Source organism: Marmota flaviventris, chromosome 4 (genome assembly GCF_047511675.1).
Source record: "Marmota flaviventris isolate mMarFla1 chromosome 4, mMarFla1.hap1, whole genome shotgun sequence".
NCBI classification, from domain to species: Eukaryota; Metazoa; Chordata; class Mammalia; order Rodentia; family Sciuridae; genus Marmota; species Marmota flaviventris.
Genome location: NC_092501.1, coordinates 49,957,016 through 49,977,733, shown reverse-complemented (window position 1 = coordinate 49,977,733; position 20,718 = coordinate 49,957,016). Strand labels below are relative to the sequence as shown.

The following is a 20,718-nucleotide window of genomic DNA, read 5'->3' as shown; positions in this document are numbered from 1 at the left end:
GTGAAGTCCTGAGTTCTAACCTCAGCACCACATATAAATAAATAAAATGAAGGTATTGTGTCCATCTACAACTAAAAAACAAATTCAAAAAAATTTAGTAAGAATCTTTTAAAGAAGAATACTGTATTTATTCAAAATGTCTAGTTCTACATTGTTCTCTTTGTAACTAATTTTAATCTAAGGCTCCAGAGTGCATTCTTATGTAGTGTTGTCTAACATGGCTGCATTCCAGACCTCCATTTTTCAACAAATGGGAAACAATGTAAAGAGACAAGGTAATAGTGTCCTTCCATGTAGTACTTCAGGAAATGAAATCTTAAAACCACATGTTGCACTTGGAACAGAGTTAGTGTAGTCAAGGGGTTGATATCTGGTTAGGCTATTTAGAGAAAAGTTATTTATGAGCTTCCATGCCATGAATTAATAAGCATTAATGCCTGTAGTATAAAGAGCATTGTAATAAATCAGTGGTTCTCAGCTTAGAGTGTGCATGAGAATCACCACTGGGGCTTTTTAGATGTAAAGATGTTCAGTTTCCATCCCAGACTTGCTGAAGAATTCTTCAGGGGGAGGGTCAAGGGCTTTGTCTTTTTTAGAAGTTCCATAGATGATTGTGATATACAACCTTTGGTTGGGAAGGATTGTAAATAAGCACTGAGAATGCAAAGAAATAAGCTTCGTCACAAGATGAAAAAAAATTATATTAAGTTACATACTTCCCACACATACAAAAGAAGCAATTTGAGATTGGTGTATAGGCAGAGAGAAAGTAGAAAGAATTGTGCTGATAAATAATCATGAACAAACATACTTGTGAGTAAGTTGCTTCCAGATTTCAGTAAGTAGACTGTCTTGATTGCAGCTCAGGAGGCAAATTGGAGAGAAATTGGAGATGAAGTCAGTGCATGACATATGGTCAGTTTAACAGAAGGCCTTATCCAACAAAATGAACAAAGAGAGTGGGAGGGGGAGGATGAGAATGGTGTGTGCAGAATACTGTATGGGTTGTTCTGGGGAGTCCATAGGACCTACCTATTGTTTTAAAAATCACAGTGCCAATTATGGCTCTTAAATATATGAATCCTCTACATGCTTCAAGTTCCCAAGTAGATTGTGTATAGAGAATTGGCCTTAGTTAATATTTTTTTTTTATATGCTTCCCAGGTCCTTTTCTCAACATTGGCACACAGATAGCTCAATAAATATTGCTGAAGGAAAAGGAACTATGGGGAGGGAGATAAATTAGAAGCCTTTAAAAATTGTTTGATCATGAAAAAAATGAAGGTTTGAACCTTGGATGTTGCAAGGAAAATGAAAAAGGAATTAAGTAGAAATATATTAGAAGAAGAAATAATAGAACTTGATAATAGAACCTTGAGTTTGAAAGAACCATACGGTATAATAAAAATAACAAAACCGATTTTTGAGTAAATATTCTGGAATTTATATAATCTGAGTGAGTGTTTCTTAGGAGTTACTTGGGAGGTTCTATCCTTATTCTGATATTCCTCTTTGGGAATTTCTTTCAGATATTTACATCTGTATGCTAAATTAATCTTATTTTGGTCAATAAAATATACATTTTGACTGAAATAAGCATTCCTGAGCCCACTACTTTATTTATGATTCTTGGTCTAAATGAAATTTAGATACTTCCAAAATTAAAATTTACTAGATGAAGATGAAATTTTTGATTGTTGAAATAGGTATTTATTTATTTGGTGCTGAGAATCAAACCCAGGGCTTCAGGCATGGCTAGACTAATGCTCTACCACTAAGCTATATGCCCTACCTCTAAAGGAGGTATTTATTGAGACCCCTTTGAATGTCAAAAGCAGTAAGTATGGTACTGGGCAGAATAAGTGTGATACTAGATTGAAAAGTTCCAAGTGGCACTGAGGAATTAAAGTACTTTGGAAGTTCAGAGAAAGATGAGATGACTTTTTTTTTTTTTTTTCCTTTTGGTGGCAGAGGGCAGGGAGGCTTTGTAGAGAATATAATATTTGAGCTGGGCATATAAGGCACATGGGACTTGAACATTTAAAAAAGAAGGCCTCACAAGTGGAAGAAACTCTATCCAGGCAAAGGTGCAGGATTTTCAAGAATCTGAGGAGCAGGTTTTGAATTGGAACATCATTAAAATAACTGCTTTTTTTTTAAACATTTATTTTTTAGTTGTAGTTGGACACAATACTTTTATTTTATTTTTTATGTGGTGTTGAGGATCGAACCCAGGGCCTCATGCATGCTAGGTGAGCGCTAGCATGTGTGAGGCCCTGGGTTGGATCCTCAGTACCACATAAAAATAAACAAATTAAATAAAGGCATTGTGTCCAACTACAACTAAAAAAATAAATATTAAAAAAAATCTTCTATCATCTCATCTATATACATCTATATATTACAACTAAGTCATCACTTTTACTTCATACTTGTGCAGGGTAAAATGGGAATATTTATTTTCATGTCTTTGTTTTCCTACTCAGAATCCTGAATGAGACCATTTTTGGACCAGTTTTATTGAAATAAAATTCACATACCATATAATTAGCCTAATTAAAGTATACAATACAATTCAGTGGTTTTTGGTATATTTAATGTTGTGCAATCATCACTGCAATCTAATTTTCTTTTCTTTTTTTATATATTTAAAATTCTAATTTGTTATTACAGTAGAATGCGTTTTGACACATCATATATAAATAGAGTATAATTTCTTATTTGTCTGGTTATACATGATGTAGAGTTACCCAGGTTATGTAATCATATATGCACATAGGGTAATAATTCATTCCACTGTTATTCCTACCCTCATGCCCCCTCCTCTCCCTTCACTCCCCTCTGTCTAGTCCAAAATACCTCTGTTCTTCCCTGTCCCCCTTATTGTGAATTTGCAATCTAATTTTAGAACATTTTTGGCCACTCAAAAAGAAACCCCACATTCCTTAGCCATTACTCAATATCTCCCCAACACTTTCACCTCCCTTGTCCGTAGTAACCACCAATCTTCCTTCTATCTCTGTGGATCTGCCTGTTTTGGACATTTCATATAAGTTATATAACATGTTGCCTTTGTGTTTGATTTCTTTCATGTAACCTAATGTTTTCAAGGTTCAACAAGGTTTAATGTGGTATAGCATGTATGAAAACTTCATTCCTTTTTATTGTTGCATTAATGTTCATTGTATTGAATAAGACCCTTCTAAACACAACAAGTTCAATGCAATACTAAAGCAAGAGTGAGGTAGGAAAGGGAAGTGTAAAAAAACAAAGTAGAGGAGAGAAGTTCTAAGAAGGGTGGGATTCAGTAAGCAGTGTGAGAAAGTAAGTCTTAGACTGCCCATCTTATACCATGCTTTATAATTTTTTTTCTTTCCCATTAAAGTGACCTATAGAAAACTGTCAGTCTTTCATGTGCAGATTATAGTCAAGTCAGTTTTATTAATGGGGCTTCAGATACTTTGCTTTCCTCATTGCATCTGAGGGCATGGGTTGTAACTATTCCTTGGGCTCATGAAATATTTATTTTGGGAGTTTTTGTGGCCTTGACTTTTATGGGTTTTACCCATATATCATATGCTATTGGGACTAGTTTTGGTACAAATAGTAACATTGTTTTTGCTTTAAACTGATAGATGGGAAAGGCTGTGTGATTTCTCCCCAACCCACCAATCTTGGAAGCCTAGGCTTTGTACATGCTAGGCAAGTGCTGGATCATTGAGCTATATACCCATCGCTTTTTATTTTTTGAGACAGTTCTTGCTCAGTTGCCCAGGCTGGCTTTAGCCTCCCAATTAGCTGGGATTATGGGCATGGGCCACATGTTCTGCTCTTAAAAAGAGATCAGCAATTAATTATGTCACTTTTAATTATCAATATTAACATCTGAAATTATTTAATTTTTTTTTTTGGTTGGAGGTCAAACTTATTTCAGTTAAAATAAGTAATAATCTTTGAGTGATAGGCCTGTGGGTAATTTTTTTCTTATTAATATTTTTCTGTATTTCCTAACTTTTAAAATGTACATATACTTACTATATTAAGCAAAAATTAATAAAGCATTTGTTTAATGCTTTAGAACTCATGAAATATCTTCTTATTGACAATCCCATTGCAATCTTGTGGGTAGATATTGTGTGCTCACCATTTTATAGATGAGGGAACTGTAGTTCAGAGAAATAAAGTAGTCTGCCCATAGCTGGTCAGCCTAGACTCAAGCTCTGACTCTTATTCCAGGTCCTCTGCTTTTTTTACTCCACCATTCTGTATCCACTTGGAGCAAAATTCTTTCGGTTGAGGTTTTCCACCTAAAATCAGAAGCAACAAGAATGTTATTAGTCATAGAGTTTCCATTTGTCCTGGCCCTGACAACTGTCTTGCCTGCTTGAAGGGTCTACATGAGAATGATATGAAGGTAGACTTCTGTTTCATCATAGCCTCACTCAATTTCAAAGTTTTTTTTTTCTTTTCTTCCTTTTTTTTTTTTTAGAAATAAGAATCCATATGCTGGGTGCAATGGTGCATGCTTATCCCAGCCACTTGGGAGGCTGAGACAGGAGGGATTGCAGGTTCCAGCCCAGCTTGGGTGATTTAGGGGGACCTGTCTCAAAAATAAAATAAAATAGAAGAACTGGAGATGTAGTTAATGGAATAGAGTGCTTACCTAATTTGTCCAAGGGCCTGAGTATCATACCTTTCAAAAAAAAAGCGAGAAAGGAATACATAGACATTATATTCCAAAACAATTTAATATTTACTCTTGTAAGAGAACAAAAGATTTTTGGAAATTGTGTATGTTCCTTTCTTTCTCTTTTGCTGTACCAGGGATTGAACCCAGGGCCTTGTGCATGATAGGTGAGTACTCCACCACTGAGCTATATTGCCATCCTGAAAATTGTGTCGTTTTCTACAACTATGTATATAATTTTAATAGAGCTCCAATTTTGTTTGTTTATATCCATACAATGGAAACTTAGTCTTTTCTAAAGTTGTTTTTTAAATATTCATATAACTTTAAAAATTTATTTATTTATTTATTGGTACTGGGGCTTGAACCCAGGGGTATTTAACCACTAAACCACATCCCCATCCCCTTTTTAATATTTTATTTAGAGGCAGGGTCTTACTGAGTTTCTTTGGGCCTCACTAGGTTGCTAAGGCTGGTTTTGAACTCATGTTCCTCCTGCCTCAGCTTCCCAAGCTGCTGGGAGTACAGGTGTGCACCACTATCCCTGACTTCATTGGTATAATTTTAAATGGGCAAAATAGGAATCAACAACAGTATCTTAGATTTGATGCCCCAGTTATAGTCATAGAGTAAGGAGAGCATTAGGGAAACTATTTGGAGTCAGGACTCATTTGGGTTTTAATATTTATTATATATTTGTTTAAAAACAAATATTTTGATAATTTAGCATAATTATTTAATTACTAATCACTTATATCATTATAAAATGTTTACTTCTTTTTATATCAGAACTGAGGGTTATCATTTTAGAAGTCTTCTGGCAACCTTCTAGTCTTTCAGTGCTGCCCAGGAAAGGGGTAGATGAGAATATTCTCATTACCCACAGCCTGTACTCCAGTAGAGCATGTGTGTGCTCCAGTGTGACACTCATTATGCTGTTCAGTGTTTGTCTTCTCCTGTAGGTTATTGGTTCCTTGGTGATAGAGACCAGATCTATTCTGGTCATAGATGTGCAATATAAATTTTAAACTTAAATGAACATATGAATAGCATTTGTTTTTATGTATACAATACTAGGAATTACTGTGCAACCAATATTTCCCATCCCCAAATTTCAAAGCCAGATTTGGAGAGACCCATCAAATTTATAAGGTTTTGACTGAAAAAGTAGAATATATACTAAGAGAGAGGAATGAATAGCTAACTGCCCATTGTTTGAGATAACAAAAGTGTTCAGGTTATTTTGGGTTTTGGTTTCTCTGTTTCAGAGTCATTTCAACTATGCAGGCCACTTACTAAATTCATAACATGCAGCTATATTGCCTCCTCTTTGGAAGTGGCATTTGGATTTTGCATTCTGTCTCTGGGAGTGCCTTTTTAAAATTTAATGATTTAGACCAGGTGTTGATATATTATTTGGAACCTGCTGGTTATGCAGCCTCATACTATGAGTCATAAATTCCTCATTATTTCCTTGAGCCATATGGCAAGAGACAAAGATATCATAAAGTTGTTCTGCTGGATTTTTGCTTTTTGGCTGATTTGGACCCAGCCTTTTTATTAAACCTTATGCCATGGTCTTGAAAGTGGCATGTATTTTTTACATAATAAACCAGTGTTAGGGAAATCTTAAAAGAAGCAGCAATACTTTAATGAACAACTATCAGAGATTAGCTGGTTTCTTTTTGTGCACATGTGTACTGAAGATTGAACCCACTGAGCTACATCCCTAGTCCTTGTTTTATTTTTTATTTTTGAGATAGGGTCTCACTGAGTTTCCAAGGCTGGCCTCAAACTTGCAATTCCTCCTGCTTCAGCCTCCCATGTAACTGGGATTACAGGTGTATACCATCTCTCTCAGCTTGTTTCTATCTAGAGATTTTCTAGAATAATGGTCTGTGCTCAGATTCAGTCAGGTCATCTAGCTTTCAGGCAGGTCTGACTTTAAACCATCCTCTATGAATGGGACTAAAAAGACCACAAACTTCTGCCTTAGCATTTTTTTTTTTTTTTAAGCTTCAGCAACCTTTAGTACTATAGAGCATAAATTCTTCAGAGTGAGCTTTTAGGAGGAAAGTCTAAGCCTGGGATACCAAGGAAGATGTTGATACATTAGAGGAAGGACTTCCTGTTGGAGGCTTTAACTTGTGTTTCTATTCCTTGTACAATGGACTTAGAGAATTTCTGCAATGTGTTTGAATCTCTTGGACCACATTAATTCAGATAAGATGAATTTTGAATTATCTACTGGCTGATTCTTTATTTTTTCAATCATTTTTAATACTAACTTGGTTTCCATTTGGGAATCCATATGGAAAGAAAGATGCCTCTTGCCTTTTCCTTCTCAAGAAGTTACAAAAAGGGGCTAGGACTATAGCTTAGTGGTAGATTGCCTAGCATGTGTGAGGCACTGGGTTTGATCCTTAGCACCACATTAAGATAAATAAAGAAATAAAATAAAGGCATGCTGTTCAGCTGTGTAGCCCATTTATTGAGTGGGTTTTTTTTTTTTTTTTTTTTTTTCTGGTGTTAAGTTTTTTGAGTTCTTTATATATCCTGGAGATTAGTGCTCTGACGTGTGTGTGGCAAAAATTTGCTCCCAAAATGTAGGCTCTCTGTTCACCTCATTGATTGTTTCTTTTGCTGAGAAGCAGCTTTTTAGTTTGAGTTCATTCCACTTATTAATTCTTGATTTTATTTCTTGTGCTTAAGGAATTTTGTTAAGGAAGTTGGGGCCTAATTTGATGTGATAAAGATTTGGGCCTACTTTTTCTTTTATTAGGTGCAGAGTCTCTGGACTAATTCCTAGGTCCTTGATCCACTTTGAGTTAAGTTTTGTGCATGGTGAGAGATAGGGGCTTATTTTCATTTTGCTACATATGGATTTTCAGTTCTCCATTTGTTGAAGAGGTTATCTTTTCTCCAATGTATGTTTTTGGTGCCTTTGTCTAGAATGGGATAACTGTATTTATGTGGGTTTGTCTCTGTGTCTTCTGTTCTGTACCATTGGTCTACATGTCTATTTTGGTGCCAATATCCAGGATATATAAAGAACTCAAAAAACTTAACACGAAAAAGACAAATAACCCAGTCAATAAATGGGCTAAGGAGCTGAAGAGTCAGACTTCTCAGAAGAAGATAAAACATTCGATCAACAAATATATGAAAAAATCTCCAACATCTCTAGTAATTAGAGAAATGCAAATCAAAACTACTCTTAAGATTTCACCTCACACCAGTCAGAATGGCAGCTATCAGGAATACAAACAATAGGTATTAGCGAGGATGTTGGGGGGAAAGGCACACTGATACATTGCTGGTGAGACTGCAAATTGGTGCAACCACTCTGAAAAGCAGTATGGAGATTTCTTAGAAAACCTGGAATGGAACCACCATTTGACCCAGCTATCCCACTCCTCAGTCTATACCTAAAGGACTTAACATCAGCATGCTACATTAGCACAGCCACATCAATGTTTATAGCAGCTCAATTCACAATAGCTAAACTGTGGAAGCAACCTAGATGCCCTTCAATAGATGAATGGATAAAGAAACTGTGGCATATATACACAATGGAATATTACTCAGCATTAAAAGATAATAACATTATTGCATTTGCAGGTAAATGGATGGAGTTGGAGAATATCATGCTAAGCGAATTAAGCCAATTCCAAAAAACCAAAGGCCGAATGTTCTCTCTGATAAATGGATGCTTAATCCATAACAGGGGAGTGGCATGGGAAAAATGGAGGAACTTTGATTGGGCAAAGGGGAGGGAGGGTTGAGGAGGGTGCATGGGGGCAGGAAAGATGGTGGAATGAGATGGACATCATTACCCTAGGTACATGTATGACTGCACACATAGTGCAACACTACATCGTGTACAACCAGAGAAATGAAAAGTTGTGTTGAAGTTGTGTACAATGAATCAAAATGCATTCTGCTGTCACATAATACCTAATTAAAATGAATAAATTAATAAAAAATTTAAAAAGGCATGCTGTCCATCTACAACTTCAAAAAATAAAAATAAAAAGAAGTTACAAAAAGATTTATTAATGCCTGTAATCCCAGTGGCTTGAGAGGCAGAGGCAGGAGAATCACAAGTTCAAAGCCAGCCTCAGCAACTTAACAAGACCCTGTCTTAAAATAAAAGATAAAAAGGGTTGGGAATGTGGCTCAGTGGTTAAGCAAGGTTTAGATTAATATATATGGGAATTTTGTTCATTTGTAGTATACTATTAGTAACAAGTTTTTTATCATGCTTAGTCTTTAGATATAGTCTTTGAAAAATAACATTTTTTTCTTGTTAAAATTAATTTTTCAGGGGCTGGGATTGTGGTTCAGTGGTAGAGCGCTCTCCTCGCACGTGCAAGGCTCCTGGGTTTGATCCTCAGCACCAAATACAAATAATAAATAAATAAATAATAAAGTTAAATTTTTTTAAAAAAATTAATTTTTCATTGTTGAAATAGAATTTTATTAAGACACAGGATCAAGTAACCATTGGTTAAATTTGTTAAATTTGTTGCATTTTTGTTGACACTATGTGTAGAGGTATAGTATGATAGAGTATTGAGTAAAAGGTGACTTTTATAATTAAACAGGAAATTGGGGGTTTGTTGTTTTTTTTCCTTGGTAAAAACTTTGTAGATTTTGTGTACTTGTATGCTGGATCATCAGTCCTTGGATGATTGATTTACGTGCAATGTTTCTTTTCCCTTCCTCCCCAGGCTCCTAGAGTGTCTCCCTTTAGATTGTTGGTTTCTTTTTTTTGGGAGGGGGGCGTGTACCTGGGATTGAACTCAGAGGTACTCAACCACTGAGCCACATCCCTAGCCCTATTTTGTATTTTATTTAGAGATAGAGTCTCACAGAGTTAGTGCCTCACTTTTGCTAAGATTAGCTTTGAACTTGCGATCCTCCTGCCTCAGCCTCCCAAGCCACTGGGATTACAGGCGAACGCCACGAACGCCACTGTGCCTTCCAATTCTATCATTTCTATTAGTAGTCAGCTCATTGATTGGTGTGAGTGTGGGTGGAGTGTAGGTGTATGCTAGATGAGAGAATTGGTGAATCTTAGAACTAAAAATGTTTCACAGATAATGTTAAGTTGCAGAAAATGGAGTCTTTGGCCCTTAGAGAATTTCCCACTGATAAAATTTCCACTTGAATTACTTTTCAGGGGAAAGTGGCTGAATTTCATTGCAATTCTTACCACAGTGGGCCAAAATCCAAGTTAAAGTCATTCTTTCTTTTGAAAAAATATTTAGTTATTCCCATGAGTAAGCTTTCTGTGAAGAAAGAGAAATGGCACATTTGTTCTTAAAGTTGAAAGTTGAGGGACCTCTATTATCTAATTTCCCAATGTTTCCAGTTTTCTCTCCATCTTCACCACATCTCTGGGGAACTGGCTCATTTTTTATAATCTATCAGGTAAACAACATGTTTTTATTCATGCAGTTAAAAATAGATGAAGATACATGAAACTTTACATAGAAAAATATATCAGCAACACTTAAATTTCTTGTCCTACTATTCTTCATCCCAAATAGTAAAATTATTTATTGGACTCTAGCTATGTATATTGTTCAGTGTCATGAATGATTCTAGACTTTATAAGATATGATTTCTAGCTTCAATTTGCTTAAAATACAGATGAGATTAAAATTTTATAAAGGGCTGAGAGTGGTTGCACATGCCTGTAATCCCAGTGGTTTGGGAGGCTGAGGTAGGAAGATCGCAGGTTCAAGGTCAGCCTCAGTAATTTAGTAAGGCTGTAGGCGACCTAGTGAGATCCTGTCTCAAAATAAAAAATAAAAAGGGTTGGGATAGTAGAGGATAGGAAAGGTAGCAGAATACAACAGTCACTAGTATGACAATATGTAAAAACGTGGATGTGTAACCGATGTGATTCTGCAATCTGTATACGGGGTAAAAATGGGAGTTCATAACCCACTTGAATCAAATGTATGAAATACATTTCAAGAGCTTTGTAATGTTTTGAACAACCAATAAAAAAAAAAAAAAAGAAAAAAAAAGGGCTGGGGATGTGGCTCAGTGGTTAAGCTCCCTTGGGTTAAATCCCTGGTGTGTGTGTGTGTGTGTGTGTGTATAAATTTATATATATTTATAAATTTATAAAGGATTTTCCTACTTATTCTCCACTAATGAAATTGTTGGATTTAAGTTATTCCTCTCAAAGGGTTATGTGTTAGTACTATGAATACAGTGGTTTTTATTCTTTGGAATCATGGAGAAAATGTGAAGTGACAAATACACAGTGGGCCAGCAGCAAATGGAAAGGAGTGAACAGTTGGTGGGCCCCATAGTTAGGAAAAGATCTTTTAAGTACTGGGCTCATCTACTCTCTGTCTATGATACCCCCGGCTCATTGAATTTTTATTTCTTCCAAAGCACAGTGCTTCTTGTGGACTTTTTATGTGGGCTGTTCCTTCTGCCTATACGTCTTTGGATGATTTCTACCAATCCTTCAATTCTGTATTGAATGTCTATTTTTCAGGGGTGCATTCTTGGGCTGCCTCTAATCTAGATCAGGCCCTTCTATATCATATGCTTTCTATATTTTTCCTTATTATACTTATTACAATTATAATTAATTATGTGATTTTTACTTGTTTAACATCTTTCTCCCTACAAGAGCTCTGCTGTTTGCCTCTGAATTTTTAGCACCCATCATGGTGCCTGGCTCATAGTAGGGTCTTGAGTAATATTTGTTAAGTGAAAAATGGGAGGATAAGCCATACTGTAATCTCAGCTATTGTGAGGCTAAGGAGGATTCCAAGTTTGAGGCTAATCTGGGCAATTTAGCAAGACCCTATGTCAAAATAAAAAATAAATCAGATGTGGTAGCACGTCATACCTGTAATCCCAGCAATTTGGGAGGCTAAGTCAGGAGGATTGCAAGTTTGAGGACAGTCTCAGCAACTTAGTGAGGCTGTTTTAGAATAAAAAAATAAAATGGACTGGGGATTTAGCTCAGTGGTAAAGCACCTCTGGGTTCAATCCCTGGTATCCAAATAAATAAATAAATAAATAAATAAATAAATAAATAAGTAAGTAAAGTGGGGATGTAGCCCAGTGGTAGAACACTTGCCCAGCTTGAGGCCCTGGGTTTGATTCCCAACACACACACACAAACCCCCAAAACAAAGAAACATTTTCTGGAGAAATACAGTATATATCATTGCTATCAGTGAATTTTGAAGAAATTTAACTGCCAATTAGGAAAGTAAGTGTAAATCATTGCATGCAATAAGACCATCCAACTCATGTTGAATAAATTCTAGGCACAGCCCTCAGGTGCATATGAAGATGATCCTGCTCAGCTCAACACAAGATTATGGGGGATATGTAAGAAGATAAAAACAAAAAGTGGATTTGAAATTTACTGTTAGTTTTGATCCTTTGCAAATGAACAGAATAACCCCCTTTGGCAAAATGCATCTATTATGAGTTAGCACATATCAAAAGTCATACTTTTTAGACAGATCAGGTAAATCAGTATAGAAACATAACAAGAATTTGGGGAAGTATTAGAGTTTAACAATTAAGAGTTTAACTCCTTACATTCAAATCTCACCATTGACACCTTTGAGAAAGATGCCATTGGAAAAATTATTTAATCCCTAATTCTTATGGTCCTCCTCTGTAAAATAGTAAAACTGAACTAAAGATAGTACATGACTCATAATGTTATTGTATTGAATGAGTTCATTAAAATGTTTAGAACTATTTCTGTCACATAGTTAAGAGCTCAGTGTTAGATATTATCACTAATATTCTTTCCCATGATTTTAAAGTCATATTTTAAATGTTAATCTAATGAAAAGGCAGAGTTTTTTTTTTCTTTTTTTAATGTCTAAGCATAGATTCTAACTTCTACTCAACAAGGCAAAGTGCCAATGAAAGCTTTCAGTAGAATTCCATATGTTGTGGAATACACAGTTCTACCAACTGTGGGGAAAATATCACTCACAGTTTTAGATTCCTGAACCTTTGATTGCCAGTTTCCCATTATTAAGGACAACTATCTGATTTTTTTTCTCTGCTGAGGATGGAACCCGGAGTCTCAGGCATGCTGGGCAAATACTCAGCCACTGAGCTATAATTCCCAGCCCAACCATCTAATTTTCTTTTGTATATGGGTTCTTGATACATTACCAAGGTTGGCCTTGAACTCCTGGACTCAGACATTTCTTCTGCCTCAGCTTCCCAGATATCTGGGATTATAGGCATGCACTAGTTTAATTTTTTGTGTGTATGTGTGCTACTGGGGATTGAGTCCAGTGGCATTCCACCATTGAGCTACATCCACAGCCCTTTTTATTTTGAGACAGCATCTTACTAAATTGATGAGGTTGGCTTTGAACTTACAATTCTCCTGCCTCAGCTTCCCAAATCCCTAGGATTACAGGTGTGCACCACCATGCCCAGCAATTTTACCATTGTAAAGCATATAGTTCTGTGGCATCAAGTACTTCGCATTGTTCTACAATCATTACTACCACATATTTCCAGAAATCTTTTCATTTTTTCTCAGCTGAAACTATGCATTTCTCCTTCTCCCCATGCCCTGACAACCACCATTACTTTTTGTCTCTATGAATTTGACTATTATACGTCACTTTGGAATTATACAGTATTTGCCCTTGACTGCTTGGCTTATTTCACTTAGTCTAATGTCTTAAGTTTCGTCCATTTTGTAGCATATATCAAAATGTCCTTTGTTTTGAAGGTTGAATTATATATGTGTGTACCACATGTTACTTATCCAGCATCTGTTTTTGGGTTTCTTCTACCTTTTGGCTATTGTGAATAATGCTGCAGTTTCATTGTACTTTTAATGCCTGAGGCCTGGACTCTGTCCCTGAAGAACATGAGCTTCTGATGTGGTTGGGCCAGGACGATGTACCCAGTCTCTGATGCTAGGAAGAAACATATAATCAAATCAGGCTTAAGGCCCCTTTTCAGGATATGGTGGGAAGACAAGAAGGGATATTCATTCTTTCTTAGAGGGGCAGCGTTTGAAGCATGAGAAAGTTTTCTAGCCAAAGAAAATGGAAAGACTTTTTATACAGAGTGAATAGAAATATAAAAGGGTTAAAATGTGCAGTTAGGGAATGGGAGCTTTAGTAACAAAGTAGGTTGTGTGCCTGCTTATGAAGGTACTTACTTGCCATATAAATCAGTTTTTTGTTGTTGCGGGGGGTGGGGTGGGGAGGCACTTAAGCCACATCCCCAGCCCTTTTTGTGTTTTATTTTGAGACAGGGTCTCATTGAGTTGCTTAGGGCCTCACCAAGTTGCTGAGGCTGTCTTTGAACTTGTAATCTTCCTGTAGCAGCCTCCTGAGCCACTGGGATTCCAGGCGTGTGCTACTGTGCCAGGCTATAAATCAGTTTTGAAAAAGAAAACACTAATTTTAATGTTTGAATATGTAAAAAAAATCATAGTTCAAAATGTAAAAGGTAAGAGGTATACAGGGAAAAGTGTCCTTTTCTCTTTTGAATTCGAGCTAACTGGTTTTCCTTTTCATTGGAAAACAGTGACATAAGAAACTCAGTGTCTTGGGGCTAGGGTTATGTGGCTCAGTGGTAAAGCGCTTGCCTAACAAATGTGAGGCACTGGGTTCAATCCTCAGCACCACATAGAAAACATAAATAAATAAATAAGATAAAGGTATTGTGTCTATTTACAACTTAAAAAAAGAAAGAAGGAAAAAGAAACCCAATGTCTTAGGTATGCTTCTAGATATATACATATCTAGGCAATATATATTCATTCCCTTTTTAAACAAATGGTAACTTCTTATCCTGTCCTATTCCTGATCCCCACCCCCATATGTTTTGGTGAATATTTCTTATCAGTACATACAGAGCTTTCTCTTCTTTTAATAGTTAAATAATACAATAGTTCTCCTCCGCCCCCATCCATGAGAGACATGGAGATATGTTTTAAGACCCATAGTGGATGCCTGAAACCACAGAAAGTAATGAACTGTGCATGTACTATTTTTCCTATAAAACACATACACATCTGTCATAAAGTTTGATTTATAAATTAGGTACAGAAAGAGATTAGCAATAATAAAATAGAATAATAACAATGTACTATAATAAAAATTATATAATTATGATCTTTCTCTTAAAATATCTTATTGTACTATATTCAGTCTCTTGGGATAAGTGGTTCATGAATTAGAGTGAGTTAACCACAGGTAACAGAAACCTCAGAAAGTGAAACTGTGGATAGGGAGGAGTACTTGACATCCCTTGATGATTATAACATATTTTATTGAACTAGATTTAATAGAGTAATTGTAGGCTATTTGTGATCTTTTGTTGTTTCAGACAGTATGGTAAAGACTAATGCAGATGTCATTTTATGCATGTATGCAAATGCATTTATTTATAGGATGTTTCCTAGAAGTGGAGCATGCTGAGCGCTGGATATTCTGCAATAGATTTTTAAACTGAGGTATAAGGTTTTGAGAAGGTAAGCCTGGTAGTGGTGAAGAAGATTGATTGGAGCATTGGTAAGACAGTGGAATTGGAACAGCCATCCATCTAAGCAAGATATAGGATAGTAAAGGTTGCCTTCAAGCAGTGAAAGGAGTACAAAAAGAGGGGACAAATTTTAAAGACAGCCTCTTCCTAACTTAACTTACATATAAATATATAGTATTCTCAATTTCAAAAATGAATCAGCTGGGCACAGTGGTGCATACCTGTAATCCTCAGGAGGCTGAGGCAGAAGGATCTTGAGTTCAAAGCCAGCCTCAGCAAAAGTGAGACACTAAGCAACTCAGTGAGACCCTGTCTTGAGATAAAATGCAAAATAGGGGGCTGGGGTTGTGGCTCAGCTGTAGAGTGCTTGCCTAGCACGTTCGACTCCCTGAGTTCGATCCTCAGCACCACATAAAAATAAACAAATAAAACTATTGTGTCCAACTAAAAAATAAATATTAAAAAAATACAAAATAGGGCTGGGTATGTGGCTTAGTGATTGAGTGCTCCTGAGTTCAATCCCTGGTTACCCCCACTCCTCCAAAAAAGAATCAAATGAGTTTTTTTTTTTTTTAAAGTTGTAGATGAATACAGTCTTTATTTATTTATTTATTTATAATGTGCTGAGGATCAAATCAGGGCTTCATATGTGTGAGGCAGGCATTCTACCACTGAACTACAACCCCAGCCCCTCAAATGATTTTTAAAATTAGTAATTTATTTATCCTAAGGACAATACTGTGTAGTTATTATCCCCATTTTATGGATGAGGAAACAAAGACTCATAGCATTTGAGTAATTCATCCACAGTCCAGAGCTAGTAAGTGGCAGTGCCTAAGTTTAAGAATTTTAATTGTATAAATGAGCTTACTTAGAAATGCAGGGCAGAAAACCAGGAATCCTTATCAAATATAAAAGATCTCAACAATGATTTTTTGAAATTGTATATGAAATAAGTCATGCTCATACCTTTTTGATCACATGTGAAAGACAAAAAAACTGAGTACAGTTGTAACATAGATCCATTTATAGAGATGCTGGAAAAAAAAAAAAAACAGAAAAGATCAAGTTGAAGCAAGAGCTCAAAGGAAGGTCAATAAGGGAATGGCTACTTGACCTTGAACTGAAGTATGCCGCGATTTTTGATCAATCACTCTACTATGTATTTCAAGCAAGCATAGACAGATATCTTTGCTGGTAAGATTTTTTTGTTGTTGTTTTACAGTGCTATAGATGGAGCCCAGGGCCTTACATATGCTAGTATGATGTTAAGGAAGCAGAGGGTGGTGGCGCATGCCTGTAATCCCAACGGCTCTGGAGGCTGAGGCAGGAGGACTTCGATTCAAAGCCAGCCTCAGCAATTTATCGAGACCCTGGCTCTTAGTAAAATATAAAAAAAGGACTAGGGATGTGGCTCTGGGTTCAACCCCCAGTACCAAAAAAAAAAAAAAAAAAAAGACGTTAAGCAAAAACAGTAGGGTGATATGTTTAGAATAGTCTGATTTTATATTATAAGAAAGGTAAGTCTATAATTTTCCCCATCTTTTTGTTATTACTGTTTGTACTTTTCCCACTGTGTAGAATTACCCTTCCTCTCTTATTAGAGTGGGCCCAGTGCAGTTGCCATTTCCTGTGAAGCTCTTAGGCTGCTTAGTTGAAATTACCTTTTCCCTTTGCTATATTCATTTAAGACTCGACTATGGTTCTTATCAAACCATTTATTTATTTATTTAGAAAAAAATTTTTAGGTTGTAGATGGATATAATAATATCTATCTATCTATCTATTTATTTATTTTTATGTGGTGCTGAGGATTAAACCCAGTGCCTCACACATGCTAGGCAAGCACTCTACCACTGAGCTACAACCACAGCCCCTCAAACCATTTATGAATTATAACTACCTGTGTTCATGTCTGTTTCCAATCCTCTTTTTTTGATCCCCATCCAGCTTCCAAATTTGAGTTTTAGAAGGCATTTAGTATTCCCTTGCAGGGAGATTACTTGCACAATACTTACTTTAATGTTGAACTGGTTGCATTTGTAGTACTGCAGTTTTTTTTTTTTTTTTTTTAATATCCTGTCAGAATAAAAAAAGAGATAAAATTCTGAGTCATAGTCAGTAGAGTGATTTTTAAAATTTTTGGGCAATGATACATCTTTGTATACCAGATAAATATTCTTTCCTAATTTGGGACATCTCTAGAGTAAAAGGAGCTATAAATAAGTAAGCATCATCTCTAAAACTGCCATATCTATCTCATCTCTAAAACCAAAACTTGATGTTACATTTTCCCTGATATATACTAGAAGACCCTTTGAACTGGAAGCTCCAACTCAGACTATTCTAAAGCTTCTATGAAAGGCAGATTCCTCAGTTCATCTACTGCAGTCAGGCTATTCTGATGACACTGGGGAATGAAAATGCAAAATCTCCTCTCCATTACTTTTTGTCTTGAAATTGATCTCTTCTATGTATGATTAAGAGGTAAATAAACCTGTTCCTCTTTTTTTCAAAGTCATGTTCTATTGATTTTTCCTTCCATAAATAACTTTTTTCTTCTTTTCCTTCCTCAAAGCTACCAGACGCTATTAGGCTGATTATCTTCTAATCCCTCCCTCTCATCCGTTATTGCCAAGTAAATCTTCCTTTAGTACAGCTCTGTTCTTAACACCTTCTTGCTCAGAAACCTTCTAAGCCTTCTCTACTTTGTCTTCTAGATTAATATTATTATAGCTCTCAAGGGCTATCATACTCCTAACTCCTTCTGATCTTATTTCTCTGTGGAGAGCAGGATTCAGCAAAATTTTGGCTTCTGTGGCAAATTTTTCTTGCCCAGGGGCTAAGAATAGTGTTTACACTTTTTAATGTTTGGGAATAAAATCAAATGAATTATTTCATGACACATGAAATTATGCAAAATTAAAATTCCATTGTCTGTAAATAAAGTTTTATTGGAACACAGATGTGTTCATTCCTTCACATATTGTGTGTGTCTGTTTTCACACTTGCAATGACAGAGTTGAGAAGTTGTAATATGCTGCAGTCTGGCTAGGCAAAATAACCGGGAGGTGACAAGCAACTTGAAGGTTGAAGTGGGAACTGCTTTATTGCGGGGAAACTCAGCAGGAACTGAGTGGGAACTCAAGGTAGCGGGCACCCAAGGTAGCAGGAGCCGTTTTATTGCGGGACAGCAGAGGTATATATACCTAACTGACTCAATTAACATCATCTAGATACAGCAGTCAGCCAATAAGGAATCCTCATCATCTTAATGGCTCAGTGGCATTGCCTAACAAACCACTCCTCCTGGCAAACTGCCAGGCGCCATCTTGACTTGTTTTGCGGTCCCCAACATCTCCTCCCTTTTGTTTTATTAAACAACAAGTATGTGGTTTAGGGACCGTGCCTGTTTTAGGTTGTCCAATACTACATATGGTCCTTACCCGTCATTGGATGGTCTGACCTCAAATTGTCAGCCTCCGGGTTTAGGTTGGTACCATTGTAATTGGATCTTCCCCGTCTTTGACTACCGGCCCAACATATTTAGCCATACTTGTGGATAACGAGCATAGTGGCTTTTACACAAACACCATAAGCAACCTACCACAAGCAGGAGGAGGAGGATACAAAATGTCATGATGCCAAGCCATTGACTGCTCCAAGTAAGAAGCCCTTGGAAAAATTGTACCACCGATGACACTGTCAGCAAAGATACCCTGGTACTGTTATAATTATCAATAGATTAGTTCATAATGCATATAAGTGATACACAGTCCAGGTAAGTTCTGTAAGCAGCTCAAAGCAGAGAAATCCATTAATATGTCTATTTCTTCTCAAAGCAAATCGACTCTTTGAGTATTACTTGTTAAGTTACATTATTCATTGATGCATCAGTTTATACAGTTTGTGTGATAGCTAAGGTAGGAATTCACATGTTAAAATCAAATTCAACAAAGAAAACCTGACTTTTTAAAAATTATTATTATTATTAGTAGTAGTAGTAGTTGTAAATGGACGGAATGCCTTTATTTGGTCATTTTTATGTGTGCTGTGGATCGAACCCAGTGCCTCACACATGCTAGGGAAGCACTCTGCCCCTGAGCTACAGCCCCAAACTTATTGTATTTTTTATGTCTTTATTTGATTTATTTTTATATGGTGCTGAGGTTCGAACCAAGTGCCTCACAAATGCTAGGCAAGTGCTCTACCACTGAACTACTACTGTAGTCCCTGACTTGTTCTTGATGTACAGAGGTTCTGTTGTTATATATCTTCTTAAACTCAGTTTGAGATGGTTCTGTTTATGAACCAAATATAGACTTAATGTTGTTCTTTGATGAACAATTAGGAATGAATTTGATATTTTATAAGGACTGAAGATACATTGTAGTTTAATGCATAATATATAGGTGCTTTGCCAGCACTATCTAACACTTTTCTTAAAACCACAAACTAGTTGGGTCTGGTGGTGCACGTTTGTAATCCCATCATCTTGGGAGGATAAAGCAGGAGGATTGCAAATGAGTTCAAAGCCAGCCTCAGCAATTTAGGGAGGCCCTAAGCAACTCAGTGAGACCCCCTCAAAAAAAGGGGTGGGGATATGGCTCAGTGGTAAAGCGCCCCTGGGTTCAATCCCTGGTACCAAAACAAAAGCAAAAACAAAAACCTAAAACCAAAAAAACCTAACAACAACAACAAAAACAACAAATTAGCTGGGTGTGGTGGTGTGGGCCTGTAATCCTAGCAGCTCAGGAGATGGAGGCAGGAGGAAGACAGGTTAAAAGCCAGCCTAAGAAATTTTGCAAGGCTGTTAAGCAGCCTGGTGAGACCCTGTCTCAAAATAAAATATAAAAAGGGCTTGGACTGTGGTTTAGTGGTTAAGCTCCCTTGGGTTCAATCCCTGGTACCAAACAAACAAACAAACAAAACAACAAAACCCAAAACTAAATAGATTAATGGACTCTCATTACAGTGTAATTCTCTCAATTCTGATTAATTCTGCCCTTTTTATTTGCCCAGCCTGGAATATGTTACCTGAAATGGTAGGGCTGATATTTCCTAACGAGTCTGTGACACCTATTCAACATCTACGCTGTAGTATTGGTAAGCAAGTGAAACAAAAGTAAATTTAGTATTATTATAAAATCTTTCTCTTGTTTTAGACCAGGGCTCTATCTAATCTATTAATGTTACATGAAAAACAGTGATGAAATAACATCTGCAAAAGGCACAAACACAAATAGTATTACTGGAGATGGTTTACAGCTTATTTCTATCAGTACATCTTGGCCAGAGTGGCCTGAAGTGCAGCAGCTGTTCTCTTATTTCACTTTTGGGCAAGTTTAGAACTGAGTCTGTGCACAGCCCATATGTAGTCATAGCGAATTGTGTTTGCAGTTGTCAAAAAGAAAAGATAAAAATCTCTAGAAGAAAAGCTGAAAGGTACACCTCTGGAAGTGTATTTAGTAGAGGCATCATAAAAGTTTTTTTTTTTTTTTTCT

General features: G+C 36.4%; 1 protein-coding gene across 2 annotated transcripts in view; it reads left to right on the top strand.

The window, feature by feature from the left end:
* The window catches only part of Vcl (vinculin), a 122,071-nt gene that overhangs the window by 1,761 nt on the left and 99,592 nt on the right, over positions 1-20,718 (top strand). The window lies entirely within an intron of this gene.